Source organism: Salvia splendens, chromosome 3, assembly GCF_004379255.2.
Source record: "Salvia splendens isolate huo1 chromosome 3, SspV2, whole genome shotgun sequence".
Classification (NCBI taxonomy): Eukaryota; Viridiplantae; Streptophyta; class Magnoliopsida; order Lamiales; family Lamiaceae; genus Salvia; species Salvia splendens.
The window spans coordinates 38522037-38535150 of record NC_056034.1 but is presented as its reverse complement, the minus strand read 5'-3'; the positions used below and the strand labels follow the sequence as shown (position 1 = coordinate 38535150).

At 33.5% G+C, this 13114-nt stretch overlaps 1 long non-coding RNA gene and 1 pseudogene across 3 annotated transcripts; one reads left to right on the top strand and one right to left on the bottom strand.

The window, feature by feature from the left end:
- Positions 1-1951: 1951 nt before the first annotated feature.
- Positions 1952-13068, top strand: LOC121795956 (annotated as a pseudogene).
- On the bottom strand, positions 2837-6493 carry LOC121795957. Of its 3 annotated transcripts, none has more exons than XR_006049666.1 (9): positions 6245-6493; positions 6025-6141; positions 5619-5686; positions 5091-5286; positions 4671-4791; positions 3937-4174; positions 3528-3585; positions 3351-3425; positions 2837-3081 (listed from the first exon to the last, which is right to left on the bottom strand). It is a non-coding gene; the product is annotated as an uncharacterized LOC121795957 (long non-coding RNA). The 3 variants fall into 3 exon arrangements; XR_006049667.1 differs by having other exon boundaries at positions 4671-4785; XR_006049665.1 differs by lacking the exons at positions 3937-4174; positions 4671-4791.
- Positions 13069-13114: the final 46 nt, after the last annotated feature.

Genomic DNA, 13114 nt, shown 5'->3' with positions numbered 1-13114 from the left:
CTGCCGTGAGTTTATAGCTTTTTCATGGATTGTTCTTGCACAAAAAAAATGATGTAATCAACATAGGACATCCATCATCAATGGTATATCAGTCTTACTATTTCTATGTTTAATTATCTTATACTCCCTCCATCCCCAATTAGAAGTCACTCTTTGACTGGACACGAGTTTTAAGAAAGTGTTTTAATGTGTGGTGTAATAAATAGTGTTAGGTAGTAGAATGTGAGACATCTTTGACTTTTAGGGTATTTTTGATGTCCAAATATAGTAAGTAAGAAGAGTGACTCTTAATCGGGGACGGACCGAAATAGAAATGAGTGACTCTTAATCGGGGACGGGGGAGTAGAGGTTAGTTTTATTAGGATTTCTTCTTTGCACCATAGAGATGTCGTGTAAATGTTGTAGATACTAAATACAAGATCCACACATGAGAGAATGTCGTCAATTTTATAAAGTTTTGATGTATTGTGTTGGAGGATGTAGGGTAGTCAACCGTAGAGAATTATTTTGATGTTTTCTGTTTAAATTGATTATGTAGAAGATATACAGAAATCTGAAGGGAAGATAAGGTGTTGGTGGCATCATTCGTTGTCGGCAAATCTTTTTGGCAATTATCATGCAGGTGTTGGATTCTTCTATATTTGGGACGAGAATGGATGGATGATGATTTCATTTATTTGTGTTATACCATATTAATGTATTGATTTAATCATCGTATTTTTTAGTAGGTTTTATAATTTATGGTGCGAATTATATATGTGTACAATATCGGCTCTTACTATAGGTTTGTTATTTTATGGTGATCCATTATGTATTTATAAAATAATTTTTGTATTGATGTATTGATGACAGGTCTAATAGTTCTTTTATTCTCTATTTAATTTTGTATAGTTTATAGCGTAGTAAGTCACAATGTGACATGAAAAATTTGTCAGATAGTATTTAATTATTTTTTTCGCTCAATTTTGTTTATTTCTATAACATAATTTATTGATTAATCGTTAACATTTAACAATTTTGTGTTGCTTTTTTTGATTTCATGATACATAACTTTTTACACTTATAGCCTATATTTTGTTAAGAAAAAAAATAAATGGTTGAAAATAGTTATGTTATTTAAGTATAAGAAAAAATAAGACATCTTAATTATAAAAGTAATATTTAAAAAAGTATATAATGGTGTAATCATGATAATTGTAGTGACAAAGATTTAAGCATAATTTTAGAAAATTTGTACTGTTATAAATTCATTATAGCGATAAAAGATTCTAATTATACTACATTTGTAGAATATTTTGAATTTAAGTAAAATTATTATTTAACTGCATATATTTATATAATGAATTTTTAGTATATATTTTATGCTTTTAGAATTCACATGATGATATGTGTATCATTCCGAAAATTATTTCACAGTGTAAAATAAGTATGAGGAAAATCAAATGGATCGTGCAACGCACGGGTGTGATACTAGTAGAATATAAAAAAGAAAAAAAGAAAAAATATAGTAATGTTTTTTCATTTTTTATTAAAATAAAATTATTTACATCACAAAATCTTTTGTAAATTACGAGTGTGTGCTTTCATAATCAGCCAAACGAGGTTCAACAATTAGGACCAATCAGTAACAACAGGTCACCGATTGCACTGCAGTATGCAACAGTTGATACAATCTCCAACTATTTACATTAAACTAAAACCCATTTTAGTGTAAATGTCAAATCAAATATTGTGATTTTGCTTCAAGCATTTTTACCCTAATCTCAAACTTAAAAAAATATTTTCTTATTATGTTTTTTTTTCAACACAAATTTGAAAATTTTTTAGATTTGGATTTAGTGCAAACTTAAAAGATAGGTATTTTTTCCTAAAAATTCATTATTGATTTTAGAGTATTATTTGAGCTAATTATGTATTGTATTTTAGATTTGAGCGTAGCATCAAAGATGGTATGATCACGGGGTCATCGGCGCCTCAAACAAAAACCAGTGTAGCAAAAAGCCATTGAGCACTAAAACCTCCTCTCCCACTCTCTCAGTGAAAACCCTAACTGTTTCTCTTTTTGGACGCGGATACATTCCTTGCTTCCTTTTTCCGATTTTAATTATTTTTTTAGGTAGAATCAGCTGAATTATTCTTTGCTCAAATGGACAACAATAAGCTTGGGGAACAGGACTTTTTGGTGGCCTCAATCTCGCAGCTCTCGATTTCCGGAAGCGCCTCGCCGCCGGTGGTGGCGCGGTTCCGTTCCAACTCGCTTTTATTCACCTACGAGTTCGATTCCGACAACGCGGTTCAGTTCGTTCTCAGCAACTGCCAGGTTCGAAGGTGTTTGTTTGTTTTATGTATTGAATTTTGTGGGCGGATACTAAGCCTGCTGAAACGAAGAATGTAGTGTGTGCCTGTAGTTATGTTATGTTAAGTTATCTGAATTGCATTGTGTGTTTGTGTTGTGTTTCATCCATGATTATGGTGAATTTTTTTTCTTTTTCTATTTTAACCTGCATTTGAACGAATTTTTATTGACATATTAAAATTTTCGACACTTAGATAGAGTTAGAGTATTTCAAGACTGTTTAATGTAGGAAAAATGGAAGAACTTTTTGTCGTTTTCCTTGTCTACGTTGTGTTTAGTGCATAAGCTCGTGGAAGATAAATGATATTTAACCAAAAAAGGTACTTCGTGTTAAGTATGTGAATGGAACGAAATCATGAACCTGTTTGGTATTTACTTATTTAAAAAATATAGCATGGAATTGACTTGTACAGTTCTTGAAAATGTTGACGAATCTATACTAATCTAAAGTGCCAGTTTGTTAAAAGGACTTATTTGCCCTTTTTGGCGGGAAACTTCAAAGCATCTTTATTTACCCTTATGGTCATTTTAAAAATGGGAGTTGCTGTGTACTTATTTTTTTTGTCCATTTAGTTGTTTATCTATTACAAATAATACACTATTAAATGCAGAAATTGTGTCTGCACATGTGAATCTGTGAAAATTTAATAAACAATGTAAATTCCATGTTCCCAATGCTGCTGATAGTTGTGCTCATGTTAATACACCACTCCTTCCATATGTACCTGATAATAAAAATCACATTTGTTAGGTGGTTGATTATATCTAAGAAATAAAGTATAATCATTCTATATAACCTTTTGTATTTCATTTGTGCAGTACACGTTGTGCAACATTTTTTTTAATTACAAACTCAATAATGTCACTGTTTGACTGACAGAAATCATATATTAAATCCAAATGCAAATATTGCCATAAAGAATCATGAAATTATTATCTTAAATCAATTAACTCTAAATGCAAATCATGACATAAAGAATCATGAAATTATTACCTTAAATAAATTCATAACCTTTGCACTTAGACGGTGAGAGTTTCAAAATTTCTCATCCTTAAATCCTTTGGTAACCTGTGTATAAACTATAATTGTTAGTATATTATCTTCTGTAAATCTGTTCCTAATCATTTCATAAAACTGTTATTGTTAATATAGTGATACAAAGTATCTAACCTTTGCACTTCAAACTGTGTAGAGATACATAGTTTCTCATCCTCAAATATTTGGTAATCTGTGCATAAAACTGTTATTATTAGTAAATTAGTAATACTAAAGCATAGATGAAAGCAATATACGTAAAGAGTGGTGTATTAACATGAGCACAACTATATCCAAAAGTTATAATACAGAAATGGTGTATTAATAAATATCCATATTGCTTTCAAAGATGTAATAGATCTATTAACTTTTGATTATCTAACCTTTACTTTCAAAAGTTTCCTAATCCTTTGTCTTAGTATTACTAATACAAAAGCAATTTTAGCCGTTAATATACTTAAACCTGAAATCCAAAATTGTGCTCTAGAATTAAACTAATTAATAGTGTATTATTTGTAATAGATAATGTGCTCCAGAATTAAACCTGAAAATCCAAAATTGTGCTCCAGAACAGTGTTGTTAAAATCGCGCCCCGAGCGCGCTTGGGTCGCGGGTCGCAAGGGTCGAGACCGACGTCGCCCCATTGTGGGTGGGTGGGTCGAGATTCAGGGGTCGCCACTGGGGCGGCTGGGGCGAGCGGCTGGGGCGAGCAGCTGGGTCGATCGGCTGGGGCGAGCGGCTGGAAGAAGAAGATCGTCGGCCATGGCAGCTCAGAAATGGGTCTGTGAGAATGAAGAGAGACGAAGGGATGAGAATGAAGAGAGAAGAAGGGGAATGAAGAGAGAAGAAGGGGGTTTACCGAGACAAAAATTTTAAAAGGAAAGTAGGTGGAAGCTATAGCTAGGGCTCTAGTACCTATAAAAGTTAATAATCATTTTCTTCGACTTCATTTTTAAATATTAGTATTAATATTGGTTCATATTCTCTATTCCTTGAATATGATTAGTTCCTATTTAAATAAAAAAATACCTTTAATTACCAATCAAAATTACATTCAAATCTAATTAAATATATTGTGATGTTCTAATTAAATTAAATATATGTTGATTTTTATTTATTGTGTTATGAGTTATGAATTATTTTGATATTTTGATCATTTCTATTTTCCATTTTATCTCTATTCACATGAATTGAGTCTACATTTATATTATTTGATACATTATAAACATTAGAGCAATATATTTATTTTATTTAATATTAAAAGGCAAAAAAATTAACCTAGCTTTGTGGGTCTCTCGACCCCGTCGACTCGTCGACCCGCGACCCGAATTTTCACCTCATCGACCCGGTGCGCCCCGCGACCCTAACAACACTGCTCCAGAATCATGTAAATCTGTTCCTAATCATTTCATAAAACTATTATTGTTAATATAGTGATACAAAATATCTAACCACTTTAAACTGTGAAGAGATACATAGTTTCTCATCCTCAAATATTTGATAATATGTGCATAAAACTGTTATTATTAGTAAATTAATTACTTAAACCTGAAATCCAAAATTGTACTATAGAATTAAACTAATTAAATCTGAAATCCTAGATTGATAAATCTGATCGATATATTTTGTAATCAGATTTAGAAAGTAGATTTGCATAGTTTGTGCTCTAGAATTGTGTATTATATTTGTATCTATTACCTTTTGATTAGCACCGATTTTCCACATCTGCAGGTGTAGCTGAAGAGTTTCTCATGGATGAATCACTCTTCTGCACCTTTCCAAGCTCTGTGTAGGTAGATACCAGCCTGTGTCGATATTTTCATCTCACTTTTTCGTTTGGGTAGAGAGGATGCAGCTGCTTTTTTTAGGGTTTCAATGAACCTCTTTTGTATTCCTGCAAAATAGGATTTCTTTAAATACACAAATATCCAGTAATAACACATTTATTGGACAGTTAAATGGGACATTTAATGAATGAATAGCTTTTAATGATGCTTTCGTTTTCCCAGATACAACTGCCACTCTTTTTAATTCCTTTTTTAAATAGCTGGGCTGTTTAATAACCCTGATTTTGTCAGATAGTCTCACACTCTAATTATAAATCTGTTAAAATATTATTTGTTATATATTTTATGGTAGATAAATGAAAGGTTCATATATTTCAATGCTTCATGTGAATGGAGTTATCAAATCATATTTTGGCTTTAGTTTTTCCAGAACTCTTACCATGCTTTTAAAAGATCTTCTTGGCATTCCTTTCCTTTCTTTTATCTCCTTCTTCAGTAGTATAATACCTGCACAAAAGTAGACTTTTATCTCCATCTAAGAAGTTTACTCCTTCAAGTTCAGGTACTTATTTAGCAACAGTATAAGTTCTCTATTTTGACTAGAATTTGACACAGATATGATTTTTTTACAATCTGTGAAGCCTGCTATGATTAATAATTAAACATGCTTTGAAAAAACAATTGATTTATGTGTTATGAAGTTGTTAAACGTTTTTGAGCCAGGTGTTTAAAGCCAGGTATGAATGCTTTCGAATTTTTTCTCAGATCTGTGTAGGTTTTCACCAATATGTGACAATCATGTACAAAAATCATGAATACAAAGGTTGGGAAAAGGATTTAGTTACCTTCAGTTTACGTCCTCTGTTAGTTTACAAACCCATATGACATTCCACCGCTTTCATCGGCGCCCTTTCCGTTCATTTTGTTGCCTCATATCTGCTATTGTACAGATGAGAACAGATCTGCTATCGTGTAGAAAAACAATGAGTGTTCTATGAGAACAGATCTGAAATCTAAATCAATTACGAATCGTTTAAAATTCATGAATCAAGAAATGGATTTTACCTTTAGTATAGATTTGTGGAGAAACTCTTCGATGTGTAGGAACAAATCCGTTTAGGGTTTTCGAGAGGTAGTATTTCGCTGAATGGAGTGAAACTACTTCATGGTGCGAGTCGATTTTAATCCGTCGCCGATTCATACAAGGATTATCACCGATTGGGGACTTTGTGATCATCATCTAATGGGAGAGGGATGAAGGATCGAACGCCGCTATTGAGGAGAAGAACCGATTCTGCAAATATCTTATTATTCGGTAAGTTAGGTTTAGTTGATTTAATTAATGAATAAATTAATAGCTTAAGGTTTAGGGATTAATTGTAGTTAAATTGTTTGGGACAATTTTATTGTTTTCGGCCTCTTATTTAATTTATTCTTTGTCCATTTTTTTTTATCTATTTGGGTTGTTTTGTTTTAGATTTTTTAATTGAAGGGTTTGGGCTTTTTTTAAACTTAATTTAGGCGAAATCATATATTTTTTTGGGTGCATCATATTTTCTGGGCCTGTTTTAATATAATGTATTTATATAAATGAATAAGAACTTGACAAATTTCCTTTGGCTGTGTCGTATGTAATGACCATTAACAAAAGTCAAGGTCAATCTCTGTCTCATGTTGGATTATTTTTACGAAAATCAGTCTCCAGTTATGGACAGTTATATGTTGTTATATCTAGAGTTACGAGTCGTGGAGATCTCAAGATTTTAGTTTGTGGAGATGAAGAGGATAATAGAAGCGATGCTACTGTTAATGTTGTTTACAAAGAAATTTTTCAAAACTTATGAACTATTGGTTGGTTTGTTGTTGTTTTCTAATTCTTCTATTTAATCTCTACTCAAATAACATGTTCTTTATTTGTGTATCTTTTTCTAACTAACTCATACTCATTGACCATTAGTCATACATCTCTTATTTGTCATTTATTTTACTCCATTTATATCATAAATTAAAATTGTACAAAATTGATTGCCGAATATGAAATATTTCATTTATAGTTGATGAGTAAATTCTTCATTTATTATAAATGTTTTATTTATAATCACATTTATGTTTTTGTAAATCTTTATATTATTTTTACTTCTTAATTTCTATATTTCATTAAAATTAATATTCATTATTTAAAAATTATATGCCCCGTGCATAGCACGGGTGTAAATACTAGTTTCTATATAAAAGGGAGAGTGGACTTAACTATTGACCCTTTCCTTCAATGTTTATATATAGTGGAAAACTTTTCTTTGATAACATATGAAAAGTATTGCGGACTTGTACGTATTGAATTCACAATTAGTTCAGTTTATATGAAGTTATCAAGACGGTTCATTTATTATGTTTTGGTTTTTATTCCAGCTTTACAAGCTTGGTCCGGCTCAATCATTATGTATGTCTGAAGCTTCCGATGCAAGCAAAGAGGTATGAGATATATCATTGCCTGTGTATCATATATGGTGTTGTCTAGTTCATATGCAAATGGAGGTGGGACTAGTTCTTCTCTTTCGAGGGTCAAAACCAATGCCTGCTTTGAACTTCCAGTGTTTTATCAATGTAAATAATTCATGAAGTATATTCCGAGATGATGAGTGGAGGCATGGTGCTTGCTCTATATTTGCCTCAAAGTGAATAACCATATATGATATATCACTGTATATTTGCTGGTACTCGCTAAAATATGATAACTTTTTCTCCCCGTTTCTGCATCATATATGAATGAGGTATTTTTCTGTTGGGGTTTGTCCTTTGAATCAGAAAAGCTATTCCAGGGGCATCACCATAGAGTTTAGAAATGAGGAGGAAAGTAGGGGCTTCCATTGTGCATTTGAGCAATGGAAGAAGGAAGTGGTTATTCAAGGTTGGTACTTGGTATACGAAATGAGGATGTGACCTCTTTATTTATTTTCTAAGTATTTGTTAGCTTGTTTGCTAATGCTCGTTATGTACTGGTTTATTTTATTCATGTAAAGATTTGATAATGCTATTTCCTTGTAAGATAGTTCAAACCTGGGTCATCTCATCTTGCATGTCTTGAGTATAATCAGCGTTGTTAAAAGTGCACTCCAGGCGTGCTTGTGGCGCGGGCCGCCAACTGAATCGCCCTGAGATGGCTGGGGCAAGCCATATTCACAGAGCGAGCCTAAGGCAACTTGGGGCGGCTGGGGCAAGTAAAATTATTAAATTCGAAAACCCTAAAGTCTTCAAATCTTATCAAATAACTCAATCATAATTAATGTTCAAATCTTATCATTTAAATCTGATCCTAATCCCTTCAAATCACCAAAAGTATCACCAAAAACAATAAATTTTCCATTTCAAAAAAAAAACTGCTCCAGCTCTCTCCCCTTCTAAAGACATTATTTATTCCTTATTACCCTCTTCTCAATTAATTCTTTCTTCTTCTGCTCAAATTCTTTTTTGTATAGCAAGAAAAGAAGAATTCTAATCTATAGTGTGCCCCAATTCATAGGGCGCACGCCCCAGATTTTTACATAATCGTCCTGTTGCACTCCACATCCCTAACTTGATTTCCATTGCGCTGTACATTAAATTGTTGTAAGTCCCAAGTCTGGTTAAATGACATAGGAAGTTTAGTGAAATAACTTGATTTCCCTAGATAATTCTAAATTCTAAATGTATGTGAGACAGTGAGAGATAAAAATGGAGTAAATATCGAGCAGATGGAGTAGGAAAACTCTCTGACTCATATGTCAATTCCTCTGTTCCAGGATCATGTTTGCCGAATGAAATGACATCATCATCTGCAAGCAAGTTTGATGATAAAATAGAGGAATCTTCTGCCAAAATGTACTTCCATTACTACGGACAGCTTCTTCATCAACAAAATATGATGCAGGACTATGTGAGGACAGGTTACTCTCTCCTTCGAGCTGTTCTGCAGTACCTTTTTGGTTTGTCATTTATATCCAAGCTCTTGTAACTTGTGGCCTTTTCATTTCCTGTCTAAAAATTTTGCAGATAAGTGCTTGTTGCATTTTCTTGTAGCTGTAGTATATTGTTGGAAACACCCCCTCTGGTGACATGGTTGAAATTTCTACTACAGGATCTTATTATGCTGCAGTTCTTCAAAATCGCACTGATTTCACCGATCGTGTAGTGGTTGATGTTGGGGCTGGTAGTGGCATCTTGTCTTTATTTGCTGCTCAGGTTCAGTGATACACCTGATGCTTTTGAAAACCTTGCATCATGAATATCAGAACTTTATAATCTATAAATTCTAATATGCTTTTCTCAGGCTGGTGCAAAGCATGTTTATGCTGTAGAAGCATCAGACATGGCAGATTATGCGCGCAAACTCATATCTGGAAACCCTTCACTCAGTGAAAGAATATCAGTAAGTGTTGTCCTGTCATACTTTTACCTGTTTGTGTGATTAACCATTTTCCTCTCCCATTATCAATTTTTTGTCACATATTTTTGCTTAATAGGTAATTAAGGGCAAAGTTGAAGAGGTTGAACTACCCGAGAAAGCAGATATATTGATATCTGAACCGATGGGTATACTTAATTATTGTTCTTCTGTCATCCATCATATGATAAGTCCCTTGATGAATGGAGATGTAGATAACTAGCTAAGACAAATAAGAAACACTAGTGGAGCGTTTTCTTTATTCAGAATGTGACCAAACACGTTTACTGAAAACTGACTTTGTTCTGCAGGCACGTTGCTAATAAATGAGAGGATGCTAGAATCGTACATAATTGCCAGAGATAGGTTCCTTGTTCCAAAAGGGAAAATGTTTCCAACAATTGGAAGGTAGGGGTTGCCCAAGATCCCACCTTGTGTTAATTGCTATTGTTACGGGTTTTGTCAATTAAAGGATGTTAGAATCATATATACTGCCATTGATAACCGTTTCCTTATAAAAAAGAGATTTTGTACTGCAGAAGTTTCCCATCTTCTTCCTCATAGATGGTCCTCCCAGACTGCATTTTCATCTTTTATGCAACTTAGTCAAGTGTTTGCAATACTACTAGATCAATTTTGATTTTAAATATAAACCTCCATATATATCTGCATAGATAATCTATAATCCCTGAATTTATATTTTCCTTACCCTCTTGTGCTGATATTTGTTATTATTTGCTATTGTAGAATACATATGGCACCATTTAGTGATGAGTACTTGTATATAGAAATTGCAAATAAGGTAAGCATCTCTTACTGCCATGGTTGTCTATAATTCTCTGCAAATGATCAACAAGAGATATCTTGAATAAATTTATTATATGTGAAGGTTGAATATGTTATAGAAGCTAAATTATTTATTACTTCTGTATCTATATTGTTTTACTATTTGGATAAGATACAAATAAATTTTTCTGTTCTCAATTCAGGCCTTGTTCTGGCAGCAACAAAATTATTATGGTGTTAATTTGATGCCTTTACATGGAACTGCCTTTCAAGGATACTTCTCACAGGTTCATTCTCATTCCATTTGTCTGCTTCTTTTCTCTGCATCTACTTTATTGATGTAGATTGTAGGCTTCTAATATCTGTTAAACCAGTCTTTTAGTTTTTACATGTACGAATACTATCGTCCGACATCATCAAAATTCATTTACTGTGGTGAAGAGCTTGATCTTCATTTTGTGCTCTCTATAGATTGTGATGTTTCAAGTATGAACTATAGATGCACTTTTTATTAGCACCTAATACTATACTACAAGTGAAAAGTGTAATTATAGTATAGTTAATGTTTATCATGTCCACAAAGACTAAAATGTAGACTCTAAGTATTATACTACTGAAATTAAACTTTATATACTCCCTCCGTCCCACCATAAGCTACTAATATTCCTTTTTGGGACACCCCACTCCTAAAGTGAGCCATTTCCTTTTTTTGGCAAAATATAACACAATTATCCTCTCTCTCTTCTACTTTATTCTCTCTCCACTTAACTATTTAAACATTATTTTCTTAAATTTTGTGCCCAAAAGATGTCTCACTTATGGTGAGACAGAGGGAGTACTATTTAGATTACAAGAAATAGTTTCGTCTTCGTCTTCCTTGAATGCCTTGATTCTTCTTGCTTGATTGATCCCAGAGCTCTCAGGTGAATTATGGATGTGTTTTGACTGTTGTATTAACTTATGGGAGACTTCAAGATATGTTAAAACCGAGCTTTGGGTCTTCTTTTATATTCTTTACTATAATCACGTTGCTGTTATCTCTACGATTCATCCTACACTCTTTCACCTATTTGGATTCAGAATAGTTAGGGATAATCTGTCCATATAATATATGTGATCATATTCAAATTTGACTCCTCTGAGAAATTGCAGCCAGTTGTGGACGCTTTTGATCCTAGGTTATTGGTGGCTCCTGCAATCTCACATGTGATAGATTTCACCTCTGCTAAGGTAAACGCCACTGGCTCCTCTAGCTGCTTGTATATATCATATTTGCATACATGATACTACATTTCTAAGATCTTCTATAGAAACAACTCCGCAAACAAAAGAAAAAGTACTTCTGTGGCCAAACAAAATTCTAAGCTGATGGTTGAAATGTCACTATTAACAGGAGGAAGATCTGTATGAATGACATTCCATTGAGGTTTGTATCTTCAACCGGCACCAGAGTGCATGGATTGGCCTGTTGGTTTGACGTATTGTTTGGTGGGAGGTAGTTAGTTCACTGCAACATTTGTGTGCACATCAGTACCTCGAGTCTGGCTCATTCTTACCTCGTCACTTTACCTCATTGGCAGCACTGTACAAAGGTGGCTAACAACTGCTCCAGGTGCCCCTGTAACGCACTGGTACCAGCTTCGTTGTGTTCTGGCCCAACCTATATATGTGATGCCTGGCCAAGAGATAACAGGCCGACTCCATATGGTAGCCCATAAAGCTCAGAGCTATACCCTTAACCTAACATTGTCTGGTGGGTTCTAAAACTCATTCTCAGCATTACCACAGTTTTTGTACTTGTTTAGTTACCTTCACTAACTATCTATTTTTTTGTTTGTTTCAATAGCTAAAATGTGGGGGCCTGGTGCAGAACAAGGAGGAATACTCCAGACATCATCCGGAAAACTTGATCTTAAAGAGCCTTATTATCGGATGTCTCAACCGCAGGCGTACCCAATGTCCCAAGACCAACAACCAGTTCAATTACTACAAACGCAGGTACTTATGATATGATGTTTTATTTATTGAATATACTTTTTACTCACATGCTGAATAAAATCTGTCAATTCATTTGTGCTTTTTTGAGATTATCTTGCATGTGCTATCAAAATCTATTTCAGTTGTTTAATCTCTGACATGAATGTCAGGTACGAAAGAAATGCAACACCCAGAGTTTTTATCTCTAATAAACAACATGATGTCAAATCTATAACTCCACAAATGCTTTTCTTACCAGATTTGCATACATAACATCAACTGAAACCTAGTTCGAGGAAAGCATGCTTTCCTCACAATTTCACATTCCACCATACATTGCACCACTAATCTTATTATTGTGGCTAAAACTTGCCTCATCTAACCAACTCGTAGTATTTAAAGTATGGCAACTCATCTTTGCTTATTGCAGGATTTACAAGTACAAACGCATGATGAAGGGGGCTCGAATCTATTGCAACAATCTGTGTGATCTTACGTATTATTGTAAACCTGTATAGCCTTAGCATGTACGAGATCCCAATAACTTATCTTGAAATTGTTTGAGCGTGCTTTCTCTATCAGTAGTTCGTTCGACATGGATTACTAATTTGTATCCCATCGCCTTGAGAAATAATGGCTTGTATCAAGTTGGCAAATTTTGAGCATCTATAATTTTTTTAGCGCTTGGTATGTTTATTGGATTTAACGTGTGTTTGCTAGAATTTATAAGATTTTTCTTTCGCGAGGTGTAT